At 44.9% G+C, this 19,163-nt stretch overlaps 1 long non-coding RNA gene across 1 annotated transcript; it reads left to right on the forward strand.

The window, feature by feature from the left end:
- Positions 1-15,435: 15,435 nt before the first annotated feature.
- On the forward strand, positions 15,436-17,166 carry LOC140213539 (uncharacterized). Its single transcript, XR_011890400.1, has 2 exons — positions 15,436-15,885; positions 17,036-17,166. It is a non-coding gene; the product is annotated as an uncharacterized lncRNA (long non-coding RNA).
- Positions 17,167-19,163: the final 1,997 nt, after the last annotated feature.

The following is a 19,163-nucleotide window of genomic DNA, read 5'->3' on the forward strand; positions in this document are numbered from 1 at the left end:
GCGTGCGTCACGACGAACACGACGAACATTTATCGACACAATAAATGAGTTCGTACCTTTTCTCAAAATTCTGTGCCACCTCTGTGTTTTGTGCTAAACAGCTTCTCTGGTCGTCCGCCTTCACATAGTGAAATAGCTGAAAATATTTTTTTCATTGGAGTGTTCTGGGAATTTGGTTTGAAAGCTCAGGCTTCTATATTCTTAGAATTTAAATTATCAACATTCTGACACCATGTTAAGCGATTAAAAAAGCAGAAGCCGAGGTATTGCTAGTCGTTACTTTCTTTACAGAAACATATGTTCTGTAAAGTAGGCATACAATACAGGAGCGCGCATATGATTGAACGAAACAACACATTTCTCCGCATTGGGATACTTTTTCCACTTTACGTAGCAGCTTTGTATACGAACCAAGTCACGCTGTAAAGATATATCAGACAGATCCCTTAGGTTCTTGTAAACAACACCATCATCTGTAAAAAAAACAGAACTACCCTTTGCATATTCTGTACGATGGTATTGATGTTAGGAATAACTGACGCTTGAAAACTGACCGTGGGGAGTACCCAACGATAGATTGACGACATACCATTGAACTTCAATTACTCAAACGCATTGAGTTCGCTCCGAAAAATATCACCGATCTCACCTACTGTGTGGAGTTCCTTCCGAGAGAACCTATATTGTTCATCGAGATAATATGCGGGAAGTACCAGTACATTTTTTTTCTTAAATGAAGAAATATGCGTGAAACTTTCTCGCCGAAGTCAAAAGAATTAAAAATGTAATAGCTGCACTCTACTAGTTGGGTCACAGTTGTGTCACGTGCTCAAAATTTGCGTCTACTATTAGCCAAGTGCTGCTGGTTTTCTAAGTGCTTCATTACGACACTTTAAAAATATGTTCTTATGCCATGCAACAAATGTTTTGAGTGATATACGCCCATAGCTAGCAGATGAGTCATCAAAGCGTATTAGAGGCTCGATTGCGCAACGTTTGGACGACACACACAGAAGAGAAGCACACACCACAAAGCGCTCACACCGAAGAGAAACACACCACAGAGCGCTGACAATTAAAAGGGCCCATTGAAGTGGAGACGAAACTTGCCAAGGTTGAGGACTGGCCGTGTTGGTATAGCATACCAACACGCCCATTCCTCAACCTTGGCAAGTTTCATCAAAGCGCATATCGACATTGTGCAATGAAGAACTCCATGAAATCTAAACGATAATTATTTAGGAGCGCCGATGCATCTGTTAAGGCTTACCTTTAAGGAAGGATTTCATTACAATTCGGTAATATTTGTTTAATGAACACTATAAGTAAATAAAATTGTTGCTCTTCTCAAATTTTCTTGCATGGAGGCATATTCATCCCGTCGAGCTGTGCGAACGCGTTGCAATTATCACCGATGTGTGGACTATCTTCAGAGATGATGTGTCGCTATGATTATTTTCTCACTACAAGGCTACTTTTGCGTTTCACATATACCGTTTTATCACAGCGCCGTCTGTCGTTGGGTGCCATGCTGCTATGTGGGATCGCGCTGGCGGGTGCACGGCGAACCTCCTGTTAACGAGAAGTAAGTCTTTCCGTTTTCCTGAAAGGTGTCAACAAGTTGTTTGGATTGGGAAGCTTCTCAGCATGTCATCACTAAACTCACTAAGCTCTTAGCTTCTATATAGCCACAATATAGAACCGCCACGGGCCTAGAGGCGCTCCCGCAGCTCTGCCCACGATCAAAATACAAAATTAAAAATTAATTAAATTATGGGGTTTTACGTGCCAAAACCACTTTCTGATTATGAGGCACGCCGTAGTGGAGGACTCCGGAAATTTCGACCACCTGGGGCGCTTTAACGTGCACCTAAATCTAAGTACACGGGTGTTTTCGCATTTCGTCCCCATCGAAATGCGGCCGCCGTGGCCGGGATTCGATCCCGCGACCTCGTGCTCAGCAGCCTAACACCATAGCCACTGAGCAACCACGGCGGGTGATCAAAATACAAGTCAAGTCTTTACATTGTCGACACATAACGTATACATGTAACGTGTTAATATTGTATGTATAGCCTTGAACTCTTTTAAAGTATCACTCAGGCGACAACAATCAGAGCGCCGTGTGTCGGGCGGTGTGCCGCACGAGCTTACAGTCCAATCCAGGTTACTGCGAAGATCCGAGGAAATAGGTTTTGCTAGCTTTCGTGCTGCTATAATTTTCGCGGTACGCGTTTCTAAACAGAATCTGACACACGGACATCAAGCTTTACAAAATAAACCGTAATATAACTACATCGAAAAGGCTGTTGCATGTATAGTACGAACTGATGACAGTGGGCGTGAATATGACACGATCAACAAGACGCGCGCGATCCGTTGAAAGGTCTTACGCACTCGTAGGTGTCGAATGGTGCCTGTACGGGCAAGGGCACCTCGCCTACTCCAGAGAGTTGAAAAACGAATAACTACTCGTTGCAACAGCAATTTTATTTTGTGCAGTAATACAGAAGCACGATGCGCGTCGTCGATAGCTTGCCGGCGAGATTCGGAAGACTGGGAGGGCCCCTGTGAACTGGGCCGGCCGGCACACGGTGGGCATGGCTTTGGTCACAGAATGGAAAAGAACACACTTTGATTTCTTAGTTGGCAGGTACTGTTTTCATAAAATGTCCTCTGTCGACTTTCACCAGAACGTCGGTTGCCAAGGATGATAATCTCATAACAAGTTTGAACAAGTTTAATGTGCGCGCACGAAGAAATAGTTCATCGATTCGCAGTAGTGAACCGACTCGGAATGCGCACCTTTCTTTCATATTCCAGGTTGATCATGGGTGCCATGGTCCGAGTTCGTCACCATGCGCTAATTGGGAACAAAACCGTACCAACAAGCACGCGATGACATCAAGTCCTTTCTGTTTACGCTGACAATACAACGAGGACGCTTCCCTGCTATCACCGCGGCGGTGTCCACGAAGTCGCCGCGGCTGAAGGGGCACTTCGCGCTTGCTTCGGCAAGTTATCTTTCCAGCTGAATGCAGCAGAGTGGTAGGCCGTCGACCTAGAGTAGCTGGCACCGCATAAATCCCAGACAAAACACGTCAAAATCGCACTAATTCGCAATTGAACCACTGCCTTTCCAAGCTGTCGCTGGAAGGAAACGGAATCCCCACATACCAGTGCGAGGAGGAGAGTGGCGCACTGGTTCGAGGCTACGTCCTCCTCTCCGATAAAGTGGTCTATGGGCGACAAGCGCTGAAGCTTCACGTGCCATCAGCAGCGTCGTAACACACAGCCTAGCGTGCGGTAGACACAGCTTCCAGTAGCACGTGCAGTGATTTCGTGTCAGCGAATTCACAGATCGTCTTGAGAGACACTTTTCACGGCTCCTAACATGACATGGAACCTACGTGCTAGGATATAGCAGTGCCAGCGCACAATGAAACGCACACGGCCATGGAGAGAACTTCGCTTGGCGCATCGGGCTAAGGAAACTTTGACACAGGTGCGCGTTTCTTATCATTAAATATGTCGTGCCACCTTCGTAACCTCCCTAACGGACTGTGTCAGCATATTTTAATTACGCATGAAAACTGTCGTGTGACCTCCTGGCCAGCGCTCGTTCCCCATTTGGTCACCTTTTTGCTATGTCCCAGTCTCCAGTTAAGGAGACAAACGCTCGCCTATTGCACTGACATTATTAACCCAATAGAATGTAGCCCTAAGTTTCGTGGTTTTAGACGTGTTCTAGGTATAAATTTTCGGTGACCTACCTGTGCCGGCTGCTGCTCCTCCTGTTAAAGAATGAAAAATAAAATTGTACCTTGAACATCGGTGATAACGTTTTAGGTATGAGAATCCCTGAGACTTCCTATACAGCTATTAGGCTAATTAAACAAATTGTGCGCATGAACGTGTACGTTTGCTTCACTGGTGTCATTTAGGCCGCGTTTCTCGTTTCGAATGGCAAATCCTAGGATAATGAAATTGTAAGGCAGCATATGTAGCTGAATAAAAGGCTGCATATATATATATATATATATATATATATATATATATATATATATATATATATATATATATATATATATATATAAGACGATTCGTCACTAGCGTGTTGTGATAATGATTTCTTTTGGCATCCCCTTGAAAAATATGGCAGCCAAAAATAGTCACTTTGCCTGCTCGGGCAAATCAGGTGGTATATATACACGCCTAGCAGTCTAGCATTTGGCCTCATTCTTTGATATTTATTTCGTCAATAAAATTATTTGCATTAGTTGTGTGCTGTTGTCTATGCCTGGACGAGTCCGTTATTGTTAAAGCCCTCTGTACTTTTTGTTAATACCAACACTAAAATTGCCGCGGTATCTTGTCTGTTAAAGAGATATTGCTTCCATCCGCTTTGAATCATAGCATTTCTGGAGGGTGGACGTTTCCTGTCGATTTCGCTGAGGAAATACGTTCGCATTACTTTGCGGTGCGCTGACACATTTTCTCAATTTTGCTGCAGTACATACATACCTGATTCTCATACGAGTATTTGCCCTGGTATATTTTTGTCCAGACACAGCCAGCTTGGGTCTAAATTATCAAGGCACTGCCCTTTTCTGATATTGTGGATAAAGTAATACTGAATGGTTCCTTCCTGAATTTTTTCTTGCTGTATTTGTAAATAGCCATTGTGGTTATTGTTTCCATCTTTTGCAACTAATTTACGCCTCTGTTTCTCTCATTTTCTCTTTCATGACTGCGGGTTGTGTATTTACGCATTCATTTACCTTTTACCTGTTAGGCAACTTGATGTCCTCCATTCCGAGAAAGCACATTTGAGGTACAGATATTTGTGCACTCTAGCCACGCATTTATTTTCATATATGTTTCTGAGCCCTTCTTCAAAACTGATTCTTGACATGCTATTCTGACACATAAGAAGCCTGACCCATATCACACTGCAGTGCCTTATTTGTGAATTTGCCGGGTGCCTCTAAAGCTGATGGGCCCGCCGAATTTTCATTAACTTCCAGCCTCACCAAGGTCTCCGTCTTTGAGCACAGGATGGAATTTGTCAAGGTAAGTTCCAGCACCATTACTCCTTTGAAAAACTTTCGCCCGCCATCGTATTGTTGTGGCCCAAGGGGTTCTGTGTTCAGCTATGGGGCTTCAGCCATCCCCGAAATAATTTTTTCGTGCTTTCATCCACCGCCGACCACAACAACCCCCGGCGCCTGAAATCATCCTGGATTTTGGCTAGAATGTATTTTTCTCGCTCAAAAACAGATTTCGGCGCGAAGATTGTGAACTCGGGCTGGATTTTGTGGCCCACGCATCTGCAGTCACATAACGCAAAGAGCCCCATCCGAGCACAAAATTTCAAGGGTGCTTTGATGGCGAGTAAGCTCGTCGCGGCATCTCACGGAGGCCGCGGAATCTACGGAGCGCATGGATTTCAATTGCGAAACTTTATGGGTATAAAAATCACATAAACTTTTGATGCGACAAGTGCATTGATATTTCCAAAGTCGTGCTTTAGATTTTCAACTCCGACCCTTTGTGGGTTTAATGTTCTTATAAACATTTAACGCCAAAGGTGCATTGATTTTCTAAAGTCGTACATCGGACTACGCAACGAGAAGAGCCAAATCAACACACTATCAGACAAGTTAACAAAGCACCCAGCGAGGTCCGATGAGACGAAGCGTTGTGATGGTTGATTTGTGCCGTCATGTCGGAGAAAAGAGTAATAAGATTTTCACCTGCGCCAAGGCATCCTACACTAAAGCCAGCAAAGGTAACTACATTCTTATTTTTTTTCTACTTTGACTTCGATTGGCGAGGACCACATTGAGCCTCTTCAATTTTCTTCTCGCTACCTGCGGGCTGCCAGAGCCAGCCAGAGGTTATGCGTTTTTCATGTGTTGCCCTGACAACCGCGTGGCACACTTCGGTGCGCGTTCGTTTTTCTCTGGCCGAGTGGATTTTGGCCTCGCGGAGTTTTGGACCCTTTCTGGCTAGCGGACGAGAAAAAGAAGCAATGGTCGCTCACCACCACCACTGTGAGGACTCGACGGATTGCAGCGCGGTCGCTTGAGGGCATAACCTTCATTTCAATGTTACCGCAACCTCTCCGGAATGTCTTTTGTCTCGCCATTGTAGGATCACGAGCAACATGCATATTGTTCTTTGTGGACCAGGCGTCTCACATTTTCTTCGATATTCCTTCGGTAGGCACTTTACGTGCCCAAAGTAGGCATTCGATTGTGGCCAACATGCCGTGCGTTTTTTTTTTTTTTCATTTCCGTGCCCCCGTTTCACAAAATAAAAGAAAAAAAGACATTCTTGCAGTGAAGCGAACTGTCGCATGGTGAAACTTCGATTTAGGTACTTCTTCTGTTGCGGAAAGTAATGGGGCACGGGAATGTTCAGTTGCCGGATACTCTTACTTTATTATTGCGATTGCAATTATATGGGCACTCAAGGCGCATTCCTGTCGTCACCATCATGTTCCGTATGAAGTCCAAAAAAAAATTATGGAGTTTAACGTGCCAAAACCACTTTCTGATTATGAGGCACGCCGTAGTGGAGGACTCCGGAAATTTCGACCATCTGGGGTTCTTTAACGCGCACCTAAATCGAAGTACACGGGTGTTTTCGCATTTCGCCCCCATCGAAATGCCGCTGCCGCGGCCGGATTCGATCCCGCTACCTCGTGCTCAGCAGCCCGACACCATAGCCACTGAGCAACCACGGCGGGTCGTATGAAGTCCAAGGGCGATAACATCGTCACCGCTCGCCGCATGCTGTATGTACGAGGGAAAGCATAGGGGGAGAGGGGAAGGGGCTAAGCTGACGTTGGTGGACCAGTCTTGTGTGCGCAACGGAGGAATGCGGGGCGGAAGCGCGCCACCTTCCGTCGCGCGCGATGCATCGGGGGGAGTGGAGGGAGGGGAGGCGGGCCCTAAGGTTCTGTGATCTGTCAATCTGTGATTGCGAAGCATGTTTATTAGCCTTGTTTGACGCATTATACAGGGCGTTTCAGCAAAGTTTAGCCAGAGTTTAAAATATACCGATGCACTCTAAGACGGCACGACCAAATGCATGTTGCTCACTTTTGTAAGCAGTGCGTCAGGCTATTTTTCTTATTTTGTTTAATTGGATAATTAGCCAAGATTAGTTGACCAACTTCTGAAGCAACGAAGCTAGGAAAAAAATTGCCAGTAGAAAGTTCCAGAGTGGTTTGGAAAACGTCTGAATAAGCAGTATGTATCTTTCTATCTCTTAAGTTGTAGTGTTTTTCAGCTTGCTGCGGATGCCAGGGAAATAAAAAAAAAAAAGAACTGCGTGACATGCCCGCTTGCACGTCGTGATTGCAGTGCTCCCAAGCATTCTGCGCACAAAGAGCCATAGTTGGGGTGCCACATAAAAAGCGACAGGGCAGCAACGCAAGCGTTGGCTGTTCGTTTTATGCTAGCAACCGTTATCGCTCGCGCGGCGTAAAGCGACTAACGGACTGACGGTGGTGGTAGATGGTAGTTCCAGACAGCGATAAACAACTATCGTGCATCGGCTGTTAGAGCTCGAGCAATTTAGTCATGCCTTTTTCAACGAGGAAAAAGCACACATGATCCTTGCCCTAGTATCTGCAGGCTGACAGAGACGGCAGGCTGCAATAATATTTCGAAGCTCTCACCCGGGCACGCGACCGAGCTCGATGACAATATTCAACACCTACGAGTCGCTGAAGCAAACCGGTAGCTTTAGAAAAAGAGGCGGAGAGTTTTAGTCATAAACAATGAGGCTCTCTCCAGCGTTTTGTCTTTCGCGGCGGCTAATCCACACGCTAGCACGCGCAGCGTGAACGCACAGCTCGGTGTATCCAACTGAAGTGCCTGGAGGATTTTGAAAACACCTGTACTGCATCCGTATTATGAACAGTTGAATCAATGTCTGGGGTCAAGGGGTCTCGAAAAGAGACTCGACTTTGCGAATTGGATTTTGATAAAGGAGGAGCAGGATTCTGACTTTCTCACCAAGGTACTCGGACTGACGAGCCGAACTTTTCCAGAAATTGCCAAGTAAATATCCACAACGCACACTATTGGAGTGAGCAAAATCCCCACTGGCTAGGAACATCTCGCCACCAATATCAGTGGACTTTTAATGTTTGGTGCGGAATATATGACAGCACAGTTATTGACCCAGTGTTCTTTAACAACACTCTGACTTGCTATCAGTATGTCAGTTCCTCTGAGGGCCAGTTGAAGACTCCTGCTGCAGCATGCCACTGCCCGGCTTGACGCAGTGTGGTATCAGCATGACGGGGCCCCAGCCCACAGTTGCAGTCAAGCAGGAGCAAGGCTTGATGTTAACTTCCCAGGGCAATGGATAGGGAGAAACAGGCCTGTCCTGAGGCCGGCAAGCTCACCCAGCGTTAGCCCTCTTGACTTTTTCTTGTTGGGTTATATTAAGGATGACGTATGCACGACGGAAACACGACTCCAGAAGCCTTACAGGAGAAGATAATGGAAGTCTGCGACAGCCCTTCACCGGCGGTGCTCAAGGCAGCGACAGCAATCCTCAGAAGATCCCAGTGTTGTGTCACTGCAGAAGATGACCTATTTGAGCACTTGCTGTGAAAGCGCATAAAAAATAAATGTAAATTCAGTGAAAGACTGCGTTTGGCCATTTAGGATACACTTATTCTACCATTTTCAGCCTTCTGAAAACTGTGTATTTTTAGGGATGTTCAATTTGCTTACAGCTATCGCGAAATGACGGACGTATTGCTTCCGGCAGCACAAGCGATAACCGCTGCGTTTCTTATCGCTATAACCAACTTTCGCGAGTGGAGCACATCGCTGGCGTAAATGGCACAGCCAACGCCTACGTCACTACCCCGTCGCCTTTTAAACGGCAGCACGCCTATGGCTGTTAGTGCACGGAACGTTTGGGAGCAGTGCAATCACGACGGGCTGCCGGCATGTCACGTGGTATTTTGTATTTTGCCGGCATCAGCAGTAAGCTGAAAAACGCTAATACTAAATGGATAGAAAGACAGAACCTGTTTGTTCGGACATCTCGCAAACCGCTCTGCAAATTTCTCATCGGAATTTCTTTCCTACCTTCGTTACTTGAGAAGTTGGTTAATTAATCTTGACTAAACATCTAATTAAGCAAAATACAAAAATATCGTGGCACAGTATATACAAAAATTAACAACATGCATTTGGTCGCGTCTTCTTAGAGTGCATCGGTATATTTTTAAACTCTGGCTAAAGTTAGCTGAAACACCTTGTATACAATGACTTTTGCTTAGATACGTAGATTTATTGGAGACATACGTATATTTCAATAGTTTTTTGCGAGGTTTTGTAGATACATGCAGTGAACTTTGTTTCCAGTGACACCTTATTGCTCTTTGTCAAGCTTTATCCTCGCATTTGTGCATACCATTGTATCTTCGCATTTCTAATGTATGTTTTGCAGAACTCCAACTCTTTATATGTGATCTTTGTTGCGACTATATTTCTGGTGCAATTACAATAAACGACCGGTGCAAGCTGCGCCTGCGCAATACATTGGAACGAAAGACAGCGACATTCATTTTTCCTTGGCCGTTGAATATGTACAAAAATGTAAACAAGTTTCTTGAATGACAAAGTTTTATGAAAATATTTGTCAACTTGCTCAATTCACAGCCATTACATTTATCATATCAGTGGTATGCACTGCTTCGATGGTTTTGAACTGATATAGTTCTAAAGTTCGTGCGATATTTTCTTTACCTATTGAATAGGCAAAAATCATGGAAGCATTGATAGCAGTTATTTCTGGCACAATTTTTGGGAGATACGAATATATTCTTTTATGAAAAAAGACATATCTGACTTGTCTTTAAAGCGCGTAGCATCCAAGAATTTGTTTACAGCATTTTTGACAATGGCAAATCAGTTACTATTCATGTATGTGATCCCTCGACAAATTATGTAAGGAGGAAACTGAGCTCCAACATGAGCCCCCCCCCCCCCCCCCCCCGAACCAAATTTCTGGCTACGGCACTGACAGCGACGCAGCTATTCGCTTTAAGATTTAATCTAGGGTAGCTCATTCGTCCACCACGAATGCTGATGAGCGAACACATCCAGACTTATGACCAAGGATGATTGCCACTTTCAGCGCACTATTTTATTCATCATGATCATCATCATCAGACTGGCTACGCCCACTGCAGGAAAAAGGCCTCTCCCATACTTCTCCAACTACCCCAGTCATGTGCTAATTGTGGCCATGTTGTCCCGGCAAACTTCTTAATCTCATCCGCCCAATTAACTTTCTGCCGACCCCTGCTACGCTTCCCTTCCCCTGGAATCCAGTCCGTAACCCTTAATGACCATCGGTTATCTTCCCTCCTCATTACATGCCCTGCCCATGCCCATTTCTATTTCTTGATTTCAACTAAGATGTCATTAACTCGCGTTTCTTCCCTCACTTTGATCAGCTCTTTTCTTCTCCCCTTAATGTTACACCCAGCATTCTTATTTCCATAGCTCGTTGCGTCGTCCTCAATTTAAGTAGAACCCTTTTCGTAACCCTCCAGGTTTCTGCCCCGTAGGTGAGTACCGGTAAGACACAGCTGTTATAAACTTTTCTCTTGAGGGATGATGGCAACCTGCTGTTCATGATCTGAGAATGCCTGCCAAACGCACCTCAGCCCATTCTTATTCTTCGGATCATTTCAGTCTGATGATCGAGATCCGCGGTCACTATGTGCCCTATGTGCCCCTTACCACTTCCAGTGCCTCGCTACCTGACGTAAACTGCTGTTCTCTTCAAAAGCGTGGCAGCTTGGGCGAGTTGGTATGTAATGACGTTTTTATGCTTGTAGCGCAGCTCAGAAAGAGCAAAAAGGAAGGTGGAACAGGTAATGAAAGGGAACGGAGAACAGAGTGAGCGCTAACTTCCAATTGATGGCTTATTTCGTGACACAGAAGGCTACTTATACACTCGGCGAACCATGTGACAACAAGAGATTGCCTATTTTGTCTACTCGCAGGTTATGACAATATATTTATGTCCAATGCGCTAATTTTATCTGCTGAACCTGTCCATCAGGTGTCAAGCGCCAAGGTACAAAATGCTGAACATTGTCACTTGGGAAAGTCCAAGTGTCGCAAAAAGTGTCCAAGAGCTGCGTCTGCCACCTTCCTTTTGAAATGTACGGGATGTTAAAGTAGAAAAGGCGGCATCGTATTGACTATAAAAGATGATTTCCCAGAAACCATGTGGGAAAGAAAAGGCATCGTTCATTGAAAACCGGTAAAAAAAATGAAAATAAGTTGAAAATAAAGAAAGCCAATTCAATGAAATATAAGTTAAACGAGGTGTGCCTAACAAGGAATGGTAGAAGTTTACCGTCTTGTTGTTTATGTAATGAATATCTGTTGTTCCGGTAAACATGACAGGAAGCTTCTGTTCCATAGAACAGAATAACTAATTAAAACAGTGCAGCTCAAAGGAAACTTGAATACAAACACTCAGTCAGTTAACGAAAATAAAATATTCTTTCACTTTTTGTTTCGTTCTCTTAAGGAAGGAGGAAATAAACTTTATTGCTGCCTTCACTTCGCGACTCCAAATAAAAGTTCGCTGCCTAGCGGTCGCGCCGCGACACGGTCAATCCTGGTTCAGGTTTGAAGTGCAGCAGGTTGCCGCACCACTGCGTGCGCCGAATGCCTAGTGGTTCTATAATATTCTTGATTCTGCTGCTGCGCTCAAGCGCGAAAATGAAGAAAGACGGGTTTCAAAAGGCTTGTGTACTATTATGCGCGTCATCGCGGTGGAACGACAGCAATGTAGGATTTCACCCTTTTTAGGAACAAGCAGACGGTGCGCATTCGACAGAGACTTGGATTACAAGTTTACAAATTGGGAAAAGGTTAGAGATACTCTATCAGTTTCATCCTCGGGATGGCTCCTTTCTTCCCGCTGAATAGACCAATTGCTTTTTTTGTTTATTCTAGATACGGGGCTGTTGTTTCAAATCCCGGAGTGTACTTCTTTATAGGCATGCGCTGTAATAAATTATAATGATGTATGCTCAAGCTTCATTTGGTTTCGTTGGTTTACAGTTTTCTACACTAGCATTATTGTTGCTAATGCATTAAGCAGCAGGAATATTCTCCCTTGTGCACTATTGGCTGCATGTGTGCTAGCAGGAATGATAGAGACCTCGGAAGGTCTGAAGTTAATCATGACAGATGTCATAGCCGGAGAGTTCTCGTTGTTTCTTCTTTTATTGGCGGGGGGGCTATGGCCTGACCAGCTATCCGAACCTCATATATATATATATATATATTTCTTGCGCTTGAAGAAACTTCGTGTGACCTAGAAAAATTGGGCGCTGAAGTAACGGCGGTATATGATTACATGAGAATACACGAGACCTCATATTGAGAGACAGCCTGTTGGTGGTTTAATGTTCCTCCGTGTAATTGTCGCATACTTTCCTATACCTAACACTGCTTCGCCATTCCGGCGAAACTGCAGTATCTCTCTATATCGTTTTTTTTTCTGTGAGTCCGAGTCTAAGCGGTGCTGCGCATGACTGCTGTCGATACTAACTTAGAGTGAGTGCCGGTTGGCCTTACTTCGGTTACAGGGTGAAATATACAGTGTTTCCCAACCATCATGCAGGAAGAATTATAAAGAGAGCACTTGCGTTACTCGAAGAAAGCCTAGCGTATATAGGTTCCGGTAAGTTGGAGTAGCCGCCAGCAATTCTTTCGTGACTGAGATATAATTCGCCATTTGCAATTAATTACCTAACTCGAGAAGTACTCTCCTAATATTGAAAGTTTAAATCAGGGATTTGTAGGGACTCTAAAATGACATCTAACTGCGGTGTATTCAGCGACTTACTTATTGCGTACACTTTATTTCGACTGGCAAAAAAACCTCAAGAAATATAAAAAACACTACGTGAGTGAGCTCCCACCCCCATCATAAAGACGTGCGCTTAAATAAGCTGATTGAAAGCAACTGCATTGTCTGTCGCAAACCAGAAGACACAACGTATCACATTGGCAATGGTACGCAAGGAGCACCAACAGCGGGTTTCGCTGCTTCGCAGCTATTCCTCCCTCTCATTTCTACGTCACACTTATTATCAGTCTCTCAAGGCCGACTGATCACAGTCATAGCAAACTCCCCTTGATAACGCGGCTGAAACGCTGCTCTGACCACGCACGAAATGCGAGAAGCAACGTAATATGCATAGAATGTTTCAAAATCCCGGCTTTGCTTGCACCGCATCGAAAGAGTGCGCGCGAAGCTGAATTTTGGGCCAGGAACCTGCTTCGGGCCAAATCCAAATTAAAGTGACCATTTTATTTTTCACGAAAGTGTACACGTGCTGCAAAAACAGGTTCTTTTCAAAATATAGAAGCCTAATGAACAGGCCGGGAAGCGACCATTGCGTAGAGAAAAGGCAAGACCGCTGCGTTAAAGAAAGTAAATATATCACTTCTGAATGAGCTTAATTGGCAATCAGGATGCCTGAACAAAAAAGAAAAAAAAAGCCTTTAGACTTCAATCTGCCCTTATCATCTATGAATTCGTAAGCTTAGTTGAACACCAACCTAGAGCACGTGTTCGAATAGGTCTCCTTTTGCAGGTACGCAGTACTCTGTCCGTTTTATCACTTATTCAGTGGCGCTCTTGAAGATAGACGCTGGAATTCTACGGCAGACATCCGTTATCCTTGCCTTGGAATAACCTGACATCCATCTCGATCATGTAAGCCCGATTTGTTACATTACCCCAAAGAAATAAATCGCGTGGAGAGAGGTCAGGTGACCTAGCTGGTCAATTTACAGGCCCGTGCCTTCCAATCTACTGGGCACGAAAACTCGCATTCAGGCAGTTTTGTGCTTGGCGGCTACTGTGTGCGGCTGCCCCATCGTACTGATACAACAGAAGTGGAAGACATGACAGCGGAACTTCCCTGAGAAACTTATCCACCACTACTTTAAGGATTTCGTTCAGGTAACGCTGTCGAGTCAGTGTGTGATCAAAGAAAATGGGACCGATTATACCACTGGCGTAAATTCCGAACCACACATAGAGCGACCAGTGGTACTAGTGACGATTGCGCTTTACCCAGCGTAGATTTGAGTCCCTCCAATAGTGTGCTTTATCGAATCCCACCAGCCCATCTTGCAAGTTGTTTTTTTATTTATGAAGTGCCTTCTGGTATTTATCGCTCACGGCCAACACCGCTGACGCCGACGACACCAGCTTTTCTGCGACACGAGCTCCTTTATGCTGTCGCGTTAAAAGTCGCTGGCCTCCGAGATAGCATGGGGCGCGCGTTGCATGCCGCACACGACGCTGAGTCCGCGTTGAACTAGTACAGTTTCTTTTGTTAAGCCTACAGCAACGAAAATTGGAGCACCTATCTGGGGAACAGCGCTTAACTGTCACCTTGCTGTCGAAGCATCATGACAGATATCTAAAGCAAACGCAACTATCAGTTGAGAACCAAAGGGTGAAATAGCACAGGACGACAACTTGGTGCATTCTAAGCCGCCAGTGTCACCCGCAAGGTGTCCACGTTGCCCTCCGCAAGGTGTCCTTGCGTGCGTTAGCGTTCAAAGTAAATCAGGAAAAATCGTATGAGTTTATATATTACCTGTGTACGGTCATTTCACGCCAACTGTTCCAACCATGGCATTCGAGAAAAATAATTTCTCTCAAAATATAACAAAAAGGTAAGCGTATATAAGCTTGACATGCAAAGTGTTTTCCCAGAATAATTTGAGCGGTAAAGGCTTTTGGACACCAGAGGGCCATTTATTGGCACGAAATGGCGGAGAGAGAGAGAGAGAGAGAGAAATTTATTTACGGAAAGGCAGAGAGGTGCAAAAAGTGCGCCAGAAATCTATGGTCTTCAGCATTCTTTCAAATTTTGCGTTTTAACGTTGTGTGAACATGCTTCTTTCATTGCAAGAGAATTTTAGAAAATAACTGTTTTTTACCCCTTACCACGGAGCTAACATGCGGAAATTAGAGCGTTTTCGATAATTTTAAGAGACCTTTAGAAAAAAGAAACAGAGAATTACTTTTATAGAACGTTACCTATAAAGGAATAGTTTATAAAATATTATTTTCGCCTTTGTGCTGCACACAGGCTCTAAAGTGAAAGCCTGAATTTGGCTAAAACGCTATTTTTGACCATGTTTAGACGTGTATAATAGCTGTGTCTTACCAGTACTCACCTACGGGGCAGAAACCTGGAGGCTTACGAAAAGGCTTCTACTCAAATTGAGGACGACGCAACGAGCTATGGAAAGAAGAATGATAGGTGTGTGGGATGTCGTGTCTGCCGAAGGACGAAGCCCAACATAAAAACGTAACGCTTCTTTATTCGACCATAGAGAAAGGGATTGAACAAGAGCGGACACTCGGCGAAAATTGGAAACAGGAAACACGTCACGCTATAGTATTAACATCGACGAATTGGGGCCGCGAGCATCGAAAGAAAGAAGAATGTGAAATGAGATTAACAGAAATTGTTTTATTTTTTTTTTATTCTTTCCCGGAAAAATTTAATATATCTGCGTATAAATTAAATTAAACTTTGCGGGTTACTTCCGTTGCCTAGCGACAGGCGAACCGGCGAATGACGAGCCAGATGTTTGCGTCATTCGTCAGACACACCGCCGAAGCGAGAGAGACCGGCCGCGCATCTGAGCGTTGGACTGTTCGGGTACCCGTCTGCCTGTTTTTCTATTTTAGGATTTAGCCTGGTTTGGTGGCCTCCCGGCGAATTATTGCGTTCATTCGGAACTTCGACATGGCAGCACTGCACTATTGGACTACGGCAAGGTGAGAAATTTTGTTCGACAGTCTGCGACGCACTTCAAGCAATTAGGCTTACTGCCCGGCACCTAGGCTAGACTTGTGACGCAGTTAACGAAAAACAGCGTGGCCGTCGTGGAGCAGTTAATTTGAATTAAAGAATCGTACTGGGAGATGTTTGCGACGCTTCCTATAAGCCCCAATATTAACTAATTTCGGTAGTTTTTGGGCACGCTAGTCGCACAGGGTGCTGTGACGCAGTTTCGCGTGTACTGAATTTTACTGCGACAAGTTTTGACGCTTTCTCTGACTGCCAACATTATTGAAACTAATTTCATTACTTTTTGGGCTACCTTTCGAGCGCAGTGGGCGCGCCTGGCGCTGTGACTCGGTTAGCGAAAGTAAGCTCGGCCGTAGTGCGCGGTTTCGCGCTTTAATGCACTGAGAAGTTCATGGCGCTTTTCTTTCTCTGACGCCCAACATTGTTGAAAATTATTTTCGATACTTTTATGTTATGAGGCCCGCTCGCCGCGCCTGTTGTGACGCAGCGAAAAGCAGCTCTGCCGTGGTGACAGTTAGTTTGGCGCGTACTGAATCTTACTGCGACAAGTTTGTTTACAATTTAAGCCTTCTTTCGGTACCCACGCTTGTCGAAAACGCGACAAACAATCGTCAAGAGTGATAACACGGGAGTGCGTTGCTTGCGCCTGCAGAACGCACAAGAGATAAGCCAAGGAGCTCAAACGCCAGGAACTAGCAACTCGAAAATTCTGTCTTCTGAACAGCACCCACGCATGTTGTCTTCAGTGCGAGTAGAAGGAATTCTGCGAGCGTCCAGCATGCTCTGGTTGAGAGCCTGTGTTGTGGCCACCTCTGTGTATTCGTAGCGTACTATCGCGTCGGTTGTAGCCAAGTTCGCGAAACGCCCCGTTGCCCGCGCATTGGTGCTATTAAAGTGCAGGAAATAAGTACTGGGAAGAGGGGAATGCTTGGAATTAGAATGCGTTTGTGGTATGTACGGTATTGCTTGGGATGAGTCGGGTATTTTCTACGCCGTGTGTGTAAATACGAACTGCTTTTGTTTGTAATACCGCCCACTCACCACTTTCGCACGCTTCGCCTCTACAGGCATTATTCTTACATGCTAATACCAAAATAACGCTTGTAATTTTTTCAGCTCACGTCGTCTGGTGGAGCTTCCTGCGGAAACTATTGCTGCTTACCTGGTGCCACAACGCTGGATGAATGCACAAAAAGCTCGCGACGAGCATTTACAAAGAACAAAATAAACGTTAATTTTTCCTCATTTCACAAGGTGTCTTGCGTCTTCATTAAATTGCACGTGGCACATATTCAGTGGAGGCTTGTGAAGATCGTTCGGAGTCAATTTTACTTAATAAAATGATTTGCAAATAAATATTTCATAAATAAAAAATATCTGCTGCAAAAGCAAAAAAAACTGAGCCGGCGTGACGCGCACCAGCTAGTATTCAAAACGCGCGCGCACAAAACCGAAACCGGAAGTATGCTTCAGGTTTTAACATCCACGGCTTGGTGCGCTGCAGTCAATTCGGCCGCTGGGCTCTATGGGAGTGTCCGCTCTTGTTGTATTCCTTTCTCTATGATTCGACTAACGATGGCAGCGGACGGGCATACCAACGCTACGTTCGTCCCAGTAGCGGAAGGTAGAAGGCGGCCTTTCTCAGCCAGGCAGCCTGTTTTTATAGCCACCGTCGGCGACGCATACCTCAGGTGACGTGGCGGTGGCGCTATGTTTTATCGACCATGCAGTCGAGCGTGCAGCTGTGTAATGCTGGGCCAGATGATAAGAAGACGGAGGGTGCGCAGAAATATGCGCGGAGTGTGTCGCCACAGGTGTAACGTTAAGGGATAAGAAAAGATCAGATTGGGTGAGGGAACAAACGCGAGTTAATGACATCTTAGTTGAAGTCAAGAAAAAGAAATGGGCATGGGCAGGACATGTAATGAGGAGGGAAGATAACCGATGGTCATTAAGGGTTACGGACTGGATTCCAAGGGAAGGGAAGCGTAGCAGAGGGCGGCAGAAAGTTAGGTGGGCGGATGAGATTAAGAATTTTGCAGGCACGACATGGCCACAATTAGTACATGACCGGGGTTGTTGGAGAAGTATGGGAGAGGCCTTTGCCCTGCAGTGGGCGTAACCAGGCTGATGATGATGATGAAACATGGTGGCCCATGAAAAAATAAGCAGGAAAGCGGACATAATTGATAACTATAACTTTCACCAGGTAAATTTTAATCAAATTTTTTTGCATTTTATCCAGACAAACAATTCTGAATTTTAATCCCACCAATGCATTACGTGATAGTATGTTGGCGGGAAATATAGACGAGGGTGGGGCAAATGGTTGCCTGGGCGGTGAGGAATAACAGCAGAGATCACGTAAGAATTTGCATCTTGAAGGTATGCTTGCTTTCTGTGCTGCGATTCTTTTCGTGCCCTTGAAATGGGTTCGAACATCATTTCGAAGCGAGAAGTGATGAACACTTTCTCGCGTAGACGGGGTAGTGGTGGTCACCAACCGTCGTTATTTGTTGCTTCTCTTTTGAACGGGGGGTCCGCAGTGGAGGTCAATGTCACTTTCGTTGATTAGGTATTGTTCCTCTGAGATGTTCTGTCCGAATCACTGGGTCCTAGAGAGCATAGAATTTGGTATCCGTCTGGAGAAAGGGATTGAGAACGCAAACGTGTACCTTAAATATAGCGTGATATATCATCATTTTTCTTGCCTCTCCGTTCAAACAGTATTAGCAGCTACGAGCAACTGAATGTTTCATCTCAGCACACAGGCTTAACCAAATTAGGCAAAAGTAATTTACGCCAACCGCTTTGCACGGCTCTTTGTTTTGGAGCAGCTGCGTTTCGCGCTTCTCTTCATGCAACTGAAGCTTACACTTGGTAAATGACACAATGACAGATGCAAAAAGGATCCTCGTAGCATTACTCAGAGGGAGCCCGTTCGAGGGTGCTGCTTTATAATCCGGGTGGGGGCGGAGTCACGTGGTATTCTAAATATTTCGCTGGGTTTATTCATCAGTCGGAAAAAAATAGTACGCAATAAGTACGTCGCTGAAAATACCGCAGTTGGATGTCCCTTGGCTGTGCCTTCAAATCTCTCATTTATACTTTGATTATTAGCATAGCACGTCTCGAGTTAGACAATTCATTGCAATTACCTAATGAAATCTCAGTAACGAAAAAAATACTGGCAGCTACTTCACTATAGTGTCAAAAATGTTTCTTCGAGTAATGCATTGCTCTT

Source organism: Dermacentor andersoni, chromosome 10 (genome assembly GCF_023375885.2).
Source record: "Dermacentor andersoni chromosome 10, qqDerAnde1_hic_scaffold, whole genome shotgun sequence".
NCBI classification, from domain to species: domain Eukaryota; kingdom Metazoa; phylum Arthropoda; class Arachnida; order Ixodida; family Ixodidae; genus Dermacentor; species Dermacentor andersoni.